The sequence below is a fragment of the Lissotriton helveticus genome, chromosome 1_1 (assembly GCF_964261635.1).
Source record: "Lissotriton helveticus chromosome 1_1, aLisHel1.1, whole genome shotgun sequence".
Lineage (NCBI taxonomy): Eukaryota > Metazoa > Chordata > Amphibia > Caudata > Salamandridae > Lissotriton > Lissotriton helveticus.
This window is the reverse complement of record NC_136057.1, coordinates 1,101,306,911-1,101,323,882: the sequence shown is the minus strand read 5'-3', so window position 1 is coordinate 1,101,323,882 and position 16,972 is coordinate 1,101,306,911. Positions and strand designations below refer to the sequence as shown.

The 16,972-nt window shown below is 45.6% G+C and overlaps 1 protein-coding gene across 1 annotated transcript in view; it reads right to left on the bottom strand.

Annotated features, from left to right (window-relative positions):
• Nucleotides 1-16,972, bottom strand: part of RAB21 (RAB21, member RAS oncogene family) — a 160,045-nt gene that overhangs the window by 35,165 nt on the left and 107,908 nt on the right. The gene's annotated exons all lie outside the window — the stretch shown is intronic.

The window sequence follows — 16,972 nt, the reverse complement described above, 5'->3', positions numbered from 1 at the left end:
TTGCTGTCAAGATTTAAATTTTTAGAAGTGAGTTGTGCACCCACAGTAGGTTTGAGAGAGAGTGACTAAACACCAGCCTCAACATCCAACCACCATGCACAAAGCCAAACACTCTTGGTGTCCGCAACAACATGGTGGGTGGTGCAAGTTCCGCAAGTGTTGGGTTTGTGATGATAACCAAAACTGGCAAATTGCTATGGATTTACACGTTTGAGCCTGAGACATGATTAACTTACTTTTTAACTGTAGTTCTTTCAGATAATATATATTTGCATATAATCTCCCCATTATATTTTGTGTGTGTGTGTGATATATATATATATATATATATATATATATATACATACACACACACACACACACACAGCACACTGGGTCCTTCCGGGTACCTCCTCCCGTAGTCAGGTGGTGCGGTAGAACGGCAAACCCGAAGCCGACTCAATTTCAAATCAAATTCCAAGTTTGCAAATAAGCAAAACCGCGCACTCAAGGATTATCAGTCACCAAGTTTAATTTCCGGATAACGCTAAGCGTTTCGACACCTCACGGTGTCTTGATCAAACGATAACCTCTCCCATCTTCCCAGCATGTTAAATACACAGCACGAGTCAGAAGTAGTAAACATAAATGAGGTATGCGACAAGTAAATTAATACATGAAAACAGTCGGCCATCTTAGACTGGTACTCGTTACTATGTATATAAACAGAGCACTACATTGCCAATAAGGTGGGCATGGGAATGTATCTCACTGCATTAATTAATATTCGAAAAATATGTAAATACATTGTATAAATTAATTTAGTCGACAGAAAAGCAACCAAGGCAGGTAATAACAATGTAATACCCAGCCATCTAATCACCATGGAAAACCATTGTCCACAGAGTGACCAATTGCAAAAGCTGTGTGGAATTTCTCGACACAGTTATAGAAGTAGCGAATGGCCACCTCATTTCCAAACTCCATAGGAAGGAAACCTCAGGTAACAGCTTACTGCATGCCCTTAGTGCTCATCATAAATTAGTGTATTTAACATGCTGGGAAGATGGGAGAGGTTATCGTGTGATCAAGACACCGTGGGGTGTCGAAACGCGTAGCGTTATCCGGAAATTAAACTTGGTGACTGATAATCCTTGAGTGCGCGGTTTTGCTTATTTGCAAACTTGGAATTTGATATATATATTCACACATATTCACTAAAAAAACAAATGTTACAGGGACGTTATATTTAGATTTAGATTTTACACACACAAAACCATAGAAATTCAGCAGTTATATTTATCTCAAGTAACTATAACTCGTAGCTTAAGGTAACTATAACTCAACCCCTGTCATGTACAGTTTTCTCATCAATACTTTTACAGCAAATGTTACAGTGATGTAATATGTGGGGTACCCAGCAGTGCATGGCGAGTTCCCCCAGGAACTGTGGCCCAATTGACAAAATGACGGCTGCAACTTTCCTATCAGGTTCTGCCCAGCCAACAATAGCACTGCTGTTGTCGCGCAGATCCACTATGGTTGATCCACGTCTCTTGATATACATAAATCTTTTTCCTTTAATAACTCTAAAATTACAAAACAGATTTACAGCAAATTAAAGAAAGTTCTCTTTCTGCACCAAGATCTAACTTTCGGGATGCAGTCGTGTCTATAATTCCTATGGGCAATTGCATGGGGAAAACGCGTTTTGGGAGCCCCCCTTTATTCTCTGCCCCCGTTTGATGAATCACCCAGACAGCAGCTGAAGTGAATGACAGCAGTTTCGCCAGTAGCAGCCACCAGTTGGTAATTATAGTGGTTGTACGATGGTACAACACATGTAAATACATCGTGTGCCTTAGCCGGACATTTTTTCGCACGCATCTTTTTACTGCGAATATTCATTTATAACGCATGCTAGTACCACGCATTGTTTTTGAGATGAAAAAATATATATATTTTTGTAGGGGGAGACACCCCCATGCCCCCTCAATTTACCTTAAATGCATGGTAATGGCATGCGCTGTAAATGCACATTCGCGGTAAAAATATGCTTGCTAAAAAATGTGCGATAGATGCACAACCAAGTAAAAACCTCGTTGTAATGGCTGTTTCCCATTCTAGTTAGGACCTAGTTTCCATCGGAAATTTTTTTTTTGACTTGCCTATAACTTTTGCGCTGTTTGACCAATCTTCATGAAATTTACCCCCAAAAAGTGCCCTGCTGTGTTTTATTGTGCATGGAAAGTTTCGGGGGATAAGCGTCAAGTAGGGGCAGAGTAAAAAAAGGGGGCACCCAGAGCCCTCCAAGGCATAAACAATTTCGCCCCCCAATTTTTCTTTGACTTCACAACAGATTCTCGAATCCACAGCAAAATTGAAGAAAAAAAAACCCACAAGCGCGGTCTTCTGTGCTTGATTGTATTTCAGGCCCCCAGGAGGGCCAGGTCCCAAGGGCATGGGGGAAAAATACTAAAGTAAGTGTAACTGGTTAAATGAAGTCGTGATGCTAAACTACCACAATTATCTGAAAATCTTTGGCCAGGGGACATTTTAATATATATATTTTAAAAATATATATATTGTGTCAATCGTCAAATATCATGCAGAGCTCTGTAACCCCGAGACCAACTGCTACATTTTACAATACGAAAGTTGTGTTGACTTTTAAGAAATATAATTTACAAAAGAACATAGGAATATACAACAAAGATCACCCCCCATGCACCGTCATTGCACCATATCTTATGCAATCCCTCCACTCCCACTGCATCATTGACAAATCCCCTGCACCATTGATATCCAGCACCGCATTATGGCGCCCTATCCCCGAATCGTCTCATCTTCAGTAGAAACAGGTTCCAGGGGAAGACCTCTATACTCCGCCCACCTTTTCCATGTCTTTACATGCTTTTGTGGGCACTCCCGTGCCCTAAAGATAGGGAGCTCAAGCCTCATGTTAAAGTCCAGCCCATTCTTCCATGCTGGTAAAGAGGGCGATGTTTCCGCCTTCTTATTCCGTGCAATGTCTTGTTTAGCTAGTGTAAATCCTAATAACATCAAGTGGTGCTTGTAGATATTGCCCCCACTCCCTCGATTATATACAACAGTCCTAATTTGGGTGAATAGGAGAGCTCCCACCCCAAGACCTCCGCCAGGCAGGCCACCACTTCCCGCCAGAACCTCACAATCACACTACACTGCCATACTGTATGTAAGAGGGTAGGGTCCTCCTGAATACATCGCAAGCAAAGTGGAGACGCCACAGGACTGCCTTCCACATTCTGACTCTGGTATAATATACCCGGTGTAAATAGTTAAATTGAATCAATCCTATTGCAGACTCCCGGGGAGAGGCCAGTGCCTTCATCCAGTCTTCTTCCTCCAATGGACCAAGGTCCCCCTCCCATGCTGTCCTAAGTCTATCGAGCGAAGTGGGGCTAGAGACAGATCTGGGAAATTTTATGGTCCTGTAGTACAAGTTACTTACCTTCGGTAACGATATATCTGTAAGAAACAGTAGGGACAGATTCCTAACCTTAGAATTACCCCCAGGCGTCAGACTGGATTCTGAAAGTTTTCGTCAGCAGTACCCTTGTGTGTCGGTAGGCGTCGTCGTGCGGCTCCACGTGCGTCGTTGGTGCAGAGATGACGTTGCTGGAGCTACTTAGACGCGCGCGGGCACCAGTTCTGTACACGACTTTCACGACAGGAACACAGAGTCATGCAAGAAACTGACCACTCGTACCATGAAACGAGGGCCCTTAAAGGGATGGCCTTACCCTAGATATCAGTTCGCAGAAACGGGAGGATGGGTGGGGCGTTAAGGAATTTATCACTACTGTTTCTTACAGATATATTGTTACCAAAGGTAAGTAACTTGTGCAACTGAAAGAAACACGCAGCAATAGATTGCTTACCTTAGAATAGATACCCCAGCAATACCAACCCCGGTGGTGGGTCGGCGAACCAAGATCACACCAGGAAGTACTGAAAAACAGAACGGCCAAAGAAGCCGTCTCTCCGGACTTGGCTGTCCAGGCAGTAATGTTTGGTAAACGTGTGCAGCGAGGCCTACGTAGCTGCCTGACAGGTGTCATGCAAGGGAACTCCCCGTCTCCAAGCAGTAGTGGCTGCTGTCGCCCTGGTAGAATGGGTGCATAGCCCCACTGGAGGCTCCTTTTTAGCCACAGAATAACATGCCTTAATGCACAGAACAACCCAGCAAGAGATGGTTTGCTTGTGCACAGCCCGACCTTTCTTGGCACCCACGTAGCCAACAAAGAGCTGGTCATCCACCCGCAACTGTTGTGTGCGGTTGAGATAGAAAGAGAGCACACGTTTTGGGTCCAGACGGTTGAGCCTCTCTTCCTCTTTTGAGGGATAAGGAGGCGGAAAGAAGGTGTGAGGGATGAGGAGGTGGAAAGAAGGTGGGAAAAGTGATGGTCTGCTCGATGTGAAAGGCAGTGACAACCGTTGGCAGACAAGATGGACGACTCCTTAGAACAACTTTGACCGGATGGACAGAGAGAAAAGGAGGTTTTGAAGAAAGAGCCTGGAGCTCACTCACTCTTCTAGCAGAGGTGATAGCCACCAGGAAAGAGGTCTTTAAAGTAAGAAGACGAAGAGGACAGTTGTGAAGTGGCTCAAAGGGAGCACACATCAGATATGTCAGAACCAGGTTCAAGTCCCACTGAGGAATTATGAAAGTAACAGGAGGGAAAAGATGAGTAATGCCTTTTAAGAATCTATTTACAACAGGGGACTTGAAAAGGGAAGGCTGATCTGGAAGCTGTAAAGAGGCTGAAATTGTGGTTCTGAAAAATCTGGATTCATATAATGATACTGGACTCGAGAATAAAAACTTCGTCGAAATAGGACGAATTTGGTATTAAAAGACCGAGAATGACGAGTACATCAAGTACATGTATTTTCGGCCTATTCGAGTGAAGAATTCACCTCGAAATCGCCATTTACATTCTAAACCCTTAGCTACATGTTGCCCTTTACATAGGCCTTAATCCAGTTGAATTTGATTCCACAAGGACACATACTCCTTAATCGACTTCTCCCTGACCCCAGTACAAGTTAGAACCATTGCCCCAGGCCGAACTCGTTAGGTCAGTTCCCTCCCAGTGGCCGAGCAAGATAGCATCTAGGCTCAACCAGCCATAAAACCATTTCAGCGCGCACACCTGCCATATCTCGCTCACATCTTTTCTCCACTCCTTTTCTTCACTTGCTTTATGATGGGGAGGTGACCGTTTTTATTAGGGGTCCAGCGATATCTGATGAAATGTTGGGCCTTGCCGGATGATTTGTTATGGGCAGCACGACGTGAAATATGTACATGTCATCATGACTCTGCTTTTCTTTTGTAATCAGTAACTATAAATGAAATACCACGAATCCAAGGAATGTTTTGCCCAAGGCTGAAAATTATGTATAAGAAGAGAAGCCTGACTTCGTGAAAGTGTGCAGTCTCCTGAGAATATACCCGTGTTGTACTTCTAGGACCCTGTTACCTTGGTTGCAGCCAATAAACTAATCTTTGACTTCACCTAGAAGACTCTGAAGTTTCTGTAGGTCTGACTCAGGAGAACTCGAGGTCTCTGGGTGTTGATCCCCTGGCACCGCTGGGTTACCGGTTCTGTGCCGGCTCTTAAAAACCCAGTACCTCAATTGGCGCCCAGCGTTTGGGGCGATTCCAGTGGTACCAGTCAGCCTGAAGATCGTGAGGAGCTTCGTGTGGAAATTCCGGAGGAGGGCCCACCACCTCATCGACCCCTGCATGTCGACGTGGTCCGAAGGTCTTTGCTGCGAGGTTCCCCGCTTCCCGACGGCTACAAGGACTGCTGCCCTGGCTATCGCCCTGATGTTGGACCCTTGAAGTTTTCGGTAGAGCGAAACGCTGAGACGAGTCTTCTGGTGACGCCATCGATATTTTTCAGTTAAGTATAAGTGGAGCGTCTCCCAGTCCTTAGTTGGACTTACTTTGTGGTATCTTGGAGATACAAAAGGTTTTTATTGGTTCTTGCAAGCACCATAACCGAAGGACTCGTGTATTCACGAGAAATATCGTAATCGATAAATCCTTTGAAGTTTTGGAACTAGACTAGAGAGCGAGGATGCCTAGTCTTAGACTTGGGAATTGGTTTTGTCTTGGTAGTAATAATAGGGACTCCCGATTGGAGGACTCATGTCCGGTTCCTCCAGTTGGAACTCCGACTTACGAACTATACGTTAAACATGGGGTAGGCCCCATCGTTTACAACGAAGTATGGATTAAATACACTAGGAAAGATGGTGTTTTAAAATGGCCCCAATATGGTAGCTTTGATTCTGAAATCTTAGACAACCTTGAAGTTAAACTCTTCAAAAAGAAAGCCCGGCCGGCGATGTTTGACTCTTTCCGCTATGGCGCAAAGAAGCCAGACAAAAAGAAATTAAATTAGCTAAGAAAAATAAGAGAGAAGGGGGACTTTCAGTAATGCAAGCTGCTGTGCAGTTTAAAGATAATGAGGAAGAGCAGATAAATGAGCAGTTGCACAGGCAACGTAAAATGGCAATAGATGAGTGTTATCCAGTTTTGCCGTCTCTTCATCAAGGGACAGCAAAAGAGCGTGAAAAAGACCCATTAATGTCGCAATTATTAACTTCACCACCCCCCTATGCGCAGAATGCCACAGCACCCCCGCAACCTTTAGTTGCACAAGCTGCGCCCCCGGCTCTTCCACAGCACCCACCAGCTGTTCTTCAGCTGGCTCCTACTTCTTCGGTGCAGCCTCCTCCAGGCCCACCGACCACTTCTGTTTCACCTGTGTTTTCTACGATTTTGCCTACTGTACTTTCTACATCTCCTAATGCCCCCTCCATGATTTTGCCTAGTACCACATCTATTGTTCCTGATACCTCTTCTGCCATCTCTACCCCCGCCTTATCTCACCCCGTTTTTTCATCTGTTTGTCCTTCAGTCTCACCTTCCATTCGGCAGAAAATGGCCAGCACTGTTACTAATCTTCTTTTACCTCTTTTCGGGTCGCCTGCTACGACCCCTAACATAGGAAGAAGACAGTTGCGAAGTCAACTGCCTGATTATCAAGAGAGAGATTCCCTGAATAGTTTAGCTCGGAAATGGGTCATGGACACTGCAAAATATGATGTACAGTCTGTCATGGAAGTCTTCCCCCAATGGGAAGCAGCGACACAGAGATATGTTTTCGAACAGATGTGTGTCTTTCTTGGCGAGGATTTAGAAGACAATGATCAAGAATGCATCCCGCAAGAGATGTGTCGTGTACGATTTAAGTTTGGAGAGGGTATGATTGTAGGTCCCGATGTGGAAAAGGCAGTTGAAATGCTATTATCATATCGAAGTAAGGGAAGCAGTTCTGGATCGCCATCGGAATCCAGTGCATCTAGTAGGAAAAAGGCACGACAATACCCTATGAGAGAAGTTCCCCCACAGTGGAGAGAGGGTGACGCGACAGCTGTCCCACCTGTCCTGCCCCACTTTCACCGCGTATGGGTACATGTCCCATGGAAGCGAGCCGAAGTTTTAGCACACAAACAAACACTACCAGATCCGCGTAAAAATCCTGCAGGGTACTATAAAGAATTGTCTCAAACTGCTGGGTCATGTATAATGAATTTGGCCGATATCGATATGTTTTTCGGGAACGTTGTTCCCCCACTTTATGGGGTAAGATTCGTCATGTAGATCATGACCAGGAATTAGGTGACACGTGGGCTAATATTACTGCTGCAGATGCACGACAAGTTGGTGGTGCCAAGCCTGAGCCTCTGATAGCGGAACTACCTGGTAGAATAGTAGATTACATGAAAACGATAATGCCTGCAATACGCGTAAATTGGGATAAGTTATCTGCATGCAAGCAAAAGAAAGAAGAAACTGTTTCAGATTTCTTCACCACTTTTGAAGAAACATTCATGGACCACAGCGGTCAAGATATGACCACGGAAGGTGGTCAGAGATTGTTTGTCGATAAATTTCTGCACAATCTGCTTCCAGATTTGTGTAGGAAATTAAAAGATTCGGAAAGTTCTTGGGCAGTCTCATCTTCGGCCCAGATATTAGCTACCGCACAGTACTACGAGAATAGAGACAAAGATGAGAAAGACAAAGTAGAAAAGAAAACTAGAGAACTCAAAACAAAGGTTTTGCTACAGCAAGCCTATCCGCCACGTGGTGGTGGTAATCAAAATAATAATGGTCAGAGTCACTACCAGAATACTTTTCAGCAGCCTCAACAATATCAGAGAAACTTGCAAAGATTCGATTACACTCAACACCGTGTAGGTCCCAACCAGTGTTTATATTGCAAACAAGAGGGTCATTACAAATATAACTGTCCTGCCCTTCCACAACGTGCAAATGGAATTTCTGGCGTAAGAGGTCGTGGCAGTCAGCAAGCGCCTAGAGGTAGAGGGCGTGGAAACGCCCCTCAGGACGCACGTCCCCTTCCACCACAAAACTCTATGAACAGGTTTGACCAGCAAAATAACGTATCTGACAGGACAGCTCAATACTACGTTGATGAGTATTACACAGAAAATGAGCAGTGGGAGAATAATGATTGCTAGGACAGCCTTAGACAAAGAGAGGGAGTCGTTTCAGTTCCAGTAGATCAGAGTGGACCTTACGTTGAGGTGATTACATCGGGTGTGTCAGAACCTTTTCTGTTGGATACTGGTGCTACAAAGAGTTCTATTATGCACTCCAAACTCCCTGGCGCACCTTTGTCTGGCGAAATGAACGTTTCCGTAGGTTTTTCTGGCGCCCCGGTTAGAAATCCGATTTCTGACCCTTTATCTCTTTCTGTTGGTCCTTGTGAATTCGAAGCACCCCTTATTTTGACAGCAGGTTGTGGTGAAAATTTGCTAGGATTAGATTTGCTAAAAAGATTGTATGCGACTTTGTACTGTTCTCCCTCAGGAGTACAACTTACTTTAGGTAAGAAAGTGGTTTCTCCCATGTATTTGTCGAGAAATGCACTTCCAGCAGAATTGGCACTTCTCCCAGATATTCTTTGGGCTACTGGTCCGAATGATGTAGGTCTTTTAGAAATTCCACCATATGTTGTAACATTGAAGTCGAATATCAGAATGCCACGAATTCCCCAATACAGAATATCCAATGAGGGCGAAAAAGCTTTGCTAGCGATTGTTTACGAGTTGATTGAAAAAGACGTAATTGAAGAAACACGAGGCAATGTTTGCAATAGTCCTGTTCTGCCTGTTTTAAAACGAACTGACCCTTCTCAGCCACCTGTGTACAGATTCGTGATTGACCTTAGAGAGGTGAATAAAATTGTTGTACCACAATTCCCTGTCGTCCCCGACATTACAACATTATTGACTATGATTCCAGCATCTGCCTCCTGGTTTTCGGTGATTGACCTGAAGAATGCTTTCTTCAGTATCCCGATCGCTGAGGAAAGCAGGGATATTTTTTCCTTTAGTTTAGGAGGTCGCAGCTTCCGCTTTAAACGCGCTCCTCAAGGCTACCGTGAAAGCCCCTCAATATACAGACAAGCTCTGAAAACACAACTTGACACATTGGTTCTGCCCAAAGGTGCCACTCTCGTACAGTACGTGGACGATTTGCTCATCGCTGCGGATACTGAGGAAATTTGTAAAATGGCCACGTTGACATTACTGCGTCATCTATGTGATCTGCATCACAAGGTGTCACTTTCCAAGCTTCAGTATTGCCGACAAGAAGTGACCTACTTAGGTCATCTCTTATCGAAGGAGGGAAGGAAACTGACCCCAGAAAGAATTCAGGCAATAGCAAAATTGAATGTGCCAAGAACGCAGAGAGAAGTACGCGCTTTCTTGGGGCATTACATCGTACTGTAGACAGTGGATTCCAAATTTTTCGTTATTAGCCAAACCCTTGTTGGCACTAACGTGTAACAATACACCCAATCCCATTCCTTGGTCTGATGAGTGTCAGAAAAGTTTTCTCGAATTACGCACAGCATTATGTTCGGCCCCTGTGTTAGGTAACCCCAACTACAGTAAGCCTTTCACATTATATGTCCACGAGAAGGAGGGCTGTGCATTGTCTGTGCTGACTCAGTTACACGGAGATAGACAGCGGCCATGCGCCTATTTTTCGTCAACTCTGGATCCGGTAGCACGAGCATTGCCAAGCTGTTTAAGGGCCACAGCAGCAGCAGCTGTTTCCATTCGACAGTCTGCTGGTCTAGTAATGAATAATACACTAATCGTGATGGTCCCGCATGCAGTAGACACATTGTTAAATAGGACCAAGACACAGCACTTAACTAGTGCTCGACTGTCCAGTTATGAATTGACGCTACTAGCGAGCCATGTGCACATAAAAAGGTGCAGTACCTTGAACCTAGCCACATTGTTACCAATTGCAGAGGAATCGGATGCTTCAGAACAGCACGATTGTTTCCTCAGAACAGAGGAAGAGACGAAAGGGAGAGTTGATTTGTTCGACACTCCTCTTGCTGAATGTGATGGTACATTATGGGTGGATGGTTCATGCTTTAAACTCCCAAATGGTAACGTGACTACAGCATATGCTGTCACAACTTTGCACACAGTCATTGAAACTGCGCGAATACCACATGGTTCAGCTCAAGCCGCTGAACTCGTGGCACTGACGAGAGCATGTGTGTTATCTAAAGGAATGAAAGTGACTGTCTATACCGACAGCCAGTATGCTTTTGGAGTGGCTCACAGTTTTGGACGATTGTGGAGAGAACGTGGGTTCCTGACTTCGCATGGAGCTAAGATTCAGCATGGTCAGTTGGTGAATGAGCTTCTTGAATCACTGACGTTGCCCCTGAAAGTAGCGATCGTGAAATGTAGTGCTCACAAGAAAGTGACTGATGATGTTGGTCGTGGAAACGCATTTGCTGATGAAACTGCTAAGGAAACGGCAAAGAATATGATGAGCCGAATGTATGTTGCGAGCCCAGAAAGATGGACTGCTGATGTTGGAATATGTGAAGACACGATAGAAAGTGTGAAGTCCATCCAAGCTGAGGCCACGGAGAAAGAGTTAAGCATGTGGAGAGAAAGTACAGGGAGAATGGATGCAAATGGTTGTTGGATTGAATCGACAGAGCAACAGAGATGGTTGTTACCCGATGCATATGTGCCTGCAGTGGTTACAATGGCTCATGGGATGGCCCATATCAGCGCGAAAGGGATTTGCGAGTTGTTGGCCCCAGTGTGGAAGAATTCAGGGATTCCCAAGTGTGCAGAGAATGTTGTCAAGAATTGCATGGTATGTCTGAAGCACAATCCTGGTAGGGGAACCCCAACTCCAGCTGGTCATTTTGCACCTCCTACGTATCCGTTCGAGGTTTTGCAGCTAGATTTCATACACATGGAGAGGTGCAACAACTTAAAATACGTGCTCGTGGTTGTTTGTGCCTTCTCAAGATGGGTAGAAGCCTATCCCCTAAGGGACAATACTGCCTTGTCCACAGCGAAAGCCCTTGTGAAAGAGTTCTTTCCCAGGTTCGGAATGCCTAGAATGGTCTGGTCTGACAACGGAAGTGAATTTGCGGGTTGTGTGATGAAGAGTGTGTGAAGGGCTAGGCATTAGGCAGAAGTTCCACGCTGCAAATCACCCCCAATCAGCTGGATTAGTGGAATGCTACAATGGCACGCTTAAACTTAAATTGGCCAAAATCCAAGCGAGCACAGGTCTTAAATGGCCTGACGCTCTACCCTTAGCACTCCTATCCACCAGAATGACTGTGCATTCGCGAGTGAAACTCAGCCCCTATGAAATAATCTTTGGTCGGCCAGCCAACATATGGGGAGTGCCTAGGCCCACAAAGTTTAGCGAGCTGCAACACCCCATTTTGCTTGACTATTTGTATGAATTGACGGCTAAATTGCGTGTTTTATATCAACAGGTCCACAACACCTTGCCTCCGGTCTCTGAGACACCGGGTCACTCCATTGACCCCGGTTCCTGGGTACTTGTCCGCAACTTTCAAAGAACAAGAAACGACCAGCCCAGATGGACCGGGCCTCACCTCGTCCTCCGGTCTACAAGGTCGGCTGTTAGGGTGGAGGGGAAGGCCAATTGGGTCCACGGGATCCATTGTAAGAAGATACCCTTCCCTCTGCCACATGACCAATGGGTCCGGAAAGGAGGCACTGACTCAGAGCGCACAACTTATGAACGTGTAAAAGAAGCTAATCCTGATTGTGAAAGTGAGAACATTTTTCAAGAAACTGTGCCACCACCAGAACAATTGAACTCTGTGGAACCTGAACTACTATTTTTGGACCAGACAATACCCGGGAAAAGACGCTACAATTTACGTCCAAGAAAAACAGACTAAAGTAAAAGTGATTTTTTTTTATGATCCGAGAGAAAAACCTGTGGACTAATAAAAAATGTGTGCTTCCCCAAATCCTATTTTTGAAAGTGCAGATTCTCCCATCTAGGTAACTTGCTTATTTTTGTTTTTTTCGAACCGCCATCCGGGTTCCGCTGCTAGGGTTGCGGTTGATTAAAGACTTTTGGGTGCAGCTGACGACGTTAGGTCGCTGGTTCCGGTTGGTCCAAGGGAGCTGCCCTAGACTGACGGAAGCATCCTTTAGCAGAGACAACCTACCACCGCGGGCAGCACCTTAGAGAGGATGGAGTTTCCTGATGTGGAGAGGCCTGCCAAACAAGTGAACTTTAAGCAGAGACTTTTTAAAACAATGACGAAGAAATTTTTTATAATAATGTGTATTTTTATGCTATTCAGCGTAATGGTCTTTTTGATAAGCTATGTTTTATTCTCTTTTCATGTGACATTTGCGCCCACTACATCACCCCTACCTCCTCCTACTGTTTCCTCTCATTCTTTCCACCCTCTGCCTGACCACGAATCAAATAGGAGATTAGAGTTCATTAATAACTCCTTCGTTCAGTTATTACACCAACACCAACTTGTAATGAACACAACTAACTGTTGGGTGTGTGGTCTCATGCCCCACACCACGGATAGAGGTATCCCCTATTTGGTCCTGCCATTTAGTCACAATGGGTCAGTATGGGCATATAGGACAATGTTCATATATGCACGAGAAATCCAACCCCTACGTTCTATAAAAGACAACCTCAAGACTAGCGCCCTAGTCAAAGGTATAGTTGACATGATCAAGGAAGTAACTTCTTAAGAAGATACCCCGGATGATGAGATACTTCTTCAAGATCTTGGCCCGGCTCCAGAGCCCAAGCAGGTAGTGAAAAACCTTGGCGTCCGATTTGATCAGGAGCTTTCATTAAAACATCATAGCAATCAAGTGGTGGGCTCCTGCTTCCATATCATCGGGATGCTACGAAAGGTATTCCCTTTACTACCAGACTCTACTAGGAGAACTTTGGTGCAGGCCCTAGTATTGAGTCGTTTGGATTACTGCAATGGGCTGCTGTTGTCAACAAATGAAGCGGTAATCTCTAGACTCCAGGTGGTCCAGAATACTGCTGCCCGTCTGGTCCTGAACCAGCCCTCTCGTACCCCCTCTAAACCCCTTCTGGAGAAGTTACATTGGTTATCCATCAAACAGAGGGTGAAGTTTAAGATCTGCTGTACAATGCATAAGTGTCTACAGGGAAATGGTCCAGCATATTTGATTAATAAATTCTCCTGGTACACACCGACACGCTCTTTGAGATCCAGTGAGCAGGCATTGTTACAGATTCCAAAATTTAGAAAAGTGAGACAAGGGGGAAGATCTCTTACGGTTGCTGGTCCAACCTTGTGGAACAGCCTCCCACTGTTTCTGAGACAGTGTAAGGACCACCTTCCTTTTAGGAAGCAATTAAAGACATTCCTTTTTCAAAATTGATCTATGCTTATGGTTAGGGTCCGCTAGTTGCTTTTTTGGCTGCCAAAGGCGCGGAGATACTCCTTCGGGAGGTGATCCTAGCGCGGTACAAACACACAAATAAAATAAATAAATAAATAAATAAATAAATACTTGCATATGTAGGTTGGAATGTGACCGGATATGGCACTACATTAAGTGAGAAACAGCAAGCCAAAAGATCGTCCCCTATCTGGATCGTACCCCATCAAGGTCACCTGTGTCTGCAAGGTATTGGCAAGAATCCCAGAGCTCAGCTAGGGAAGAGTGTCTGTACAGAAACGTATGTTTTTGGATCTCAGACTTCCCCTGCCTTTTTAGCCGCTAAGGGTACTTATTTCATCTGCCATGATAGAGCCTATACATGGTTGCCCCCTGACTTCTCGGGCTCATGTTTTGTTTCATTCCTGTTACCTCCCACCTACACAGCAGCGGCGGATTACCATCGGACAAGGGTAGTTAGAGGTGTTTTGAGTAAAGAAGACACTGCAGGTCAAGAATTTGGTGACTTTGCAATGGGTTTTCTGCCGTTCTGGGGAGCCATGGCTAACAGCAGAAACATAAGGCAATTGACAAGGGTAGTTGAATCCACCGTGACTGAAACTGCTGGTGCCCTTAGTAACCTGACTGCTGAGCTCCAGTCGGATCGACTTATGACCCTTCAGAACCGGGTCGCTTTGGATGTAATACTTGCGGACCGAGGTGGAGTATGCAAATTGATCCAGTCCAGTTGTTGCATTTTTATTCCAGATAATGCTCCGACAGTGTACAGGGCCATCTCCAAACTACATAAGATTTCCGAATCTATTCATGTGGATAAAGGAGCTTGGTCGTTAATGGGATGGTTCTGGGAACTGATATCTGCCTGGGGATGGAAAATTCTGATGGTCATTGGGATGGTCTTAGCCATTCTTTTCCTGTTCTGTCTATGCATACAGTGTGCTCCTGCAATATGTGGCCTCTGTGCTACATCATGTGTAAGGAAGCCTGTGTCAAGAAATGAACTCAGCACTAGAATGATGTTGCAGCAACATCTCAATGACTTTAGGAATATAGATCTGGACTCAGATTAACAGGAGGATAGATTAATTGCCTATGTAAGGGCAAGAGGAGGGTCTGTGGTTCTGAAAAATCTGGATTTATATAATGATACTGGACTCGAGAATAAAAACTTCGTCGAAATAGGACGAATTTGGTATTAAAAGACCGAGAATGACGAGTACATCAAGTACATGTATTTTCGGCCTATTCGAGTGAAGAATTCACCTCGAAATCGCCATTTACATTCTAAACCCTTAGCTACATGTTGCCCTTTACATAGGCCTTAATCCAGTTGAATTTGATTCCACAAGGACACATACTCCTTAATCGACTTCTCCCTGACCCCAGTACAAGTTAGAACCATTGCCCCAGGCCGAACTCGTTAGGTCAGTTCCCTCCCAGTGGCCGAGCAAGATAGCATCTAGGCTCAACCAGCCATAAAACCATTTCAGCGCGCACACCTGCCATATCTCGCTCACATCTTTTCTCCACTCCTTTTCTTCACTTGCTTTATGATGGGGAGGTGACCGTTTTTATTAGGGGTCCAGCGATATCTGATGAAATGTTGGGCCTTGCCGGATGATTTGTTATGGGCAGCACGACGTGAAATATGTACATGTCATCATGACTCTGCTTTTCTTTTGTAATCAGTAACTATAAATGAAATACCACGAATCCAAGGAATGTTTTGCCCAAGGCTGAAAATTATGTATAAGAAGAGAAGCCTGACTTCGTGAAAGTGTGCAGTCTCCTGAGAATATGACCGTGTTGTACTTCTAGGACCCTGTTACCTTGGTTGCAGCCAATAAACTAATCTTTGACTTCACCTAGAAGACTCTGAACTTTCTGTAGGTCTGACTCAGGAGAACCCGAGGTCTCTGGGTGTTGATCCCCTGGCACCGCTGGGTTACCGGTTCTGTGCCGGTTCTTAAAAACCCAGTACCTCAAAATGGCCGAGAGATAGTGCCCACAGCAGAGCCCTGCTGGGCCAAAGAAAGGAGGAATAGAAGGACCTCTGAAAGAAGGGCAGAAAGGGGATCCACAGCCTTTGCTGTGCACCATGCCACAAATGTATTCCACCTGCAGGCGTATACCGTCTTAGTGGAGGGACGCCTGGCTGCCAAGATTACATTACAAACTTCGGGAGGCATGTCAAAAGACATCAACTGACGCCGCTCAATCTCCACGCAAGGAGGTGGAGGCTGGACAAGTTCGGGTGGAGGACCGTCCCCTGTTGCTGCGACAGAAGATCCTCCTGAAGAGGCAGTCAGATCAGGGGATCGATTGCCATGCTGAGTAGCTCAGGATACCATACTCTTCGAGCCCAGTCCGGAGCCACAAGAATGACTTGGGCCCAGTCGTGCTTGATCTTCTTCAGCACTCTGGGTAGAAGTGGTTTAGGCGGAAAAGTGTATAGTAAATCGCAACTCCACTCGCGACGAAAAGTGGCGCGTAGCGAGTGCCGCCTTGGAAATTCCAACGTGCAGAATTGATGATATTTCGTGTTCTCTTCGGTGGCGAATAGATCTAACAAAGGCTCTCCCCACTGCGGAAAGAGACCTTGAGCAACGTCCGAGTTCAGATGCCATTTGTGATCCATCATGCACCTGCAGCTGAGTTCGTCCACCCTCGCGTTCAAAGAACCTGCCAGGTGTTGAACTACCAGGGAAATGCCCTGATGTTCCAGCCATGTCCAGAAGCGCAGAGCCTCCTGACATAGGGTCCACGACCCCACCCAGCCCTGTTTGTTGCAGTACCACATGGCGGTGGTGTTGTCTGTGAACACCTGCACTACTTTCCCCATGACAGAGGGAAGGAATGCCTTAAGTGCAAGTCGGATCGCCCAAAGCTCCAGAAGGTTGATATGGAGCTGGGACTCTGCCGGAAACTAGAGTCCTCTGATCTCCGCCTCTCCCATGTGGCCGCCCCACCCCAGAAAGGACGCGTCCATCACAACTGTGTGTTCCGGTTGGGGAAGGGAGAGGGATCTGCCATTGACCCAATAGCGATCCGTGAGCCACCACGGCAATTGTCGTGCAGTGCCCTCCGAGATCTGGACATGATT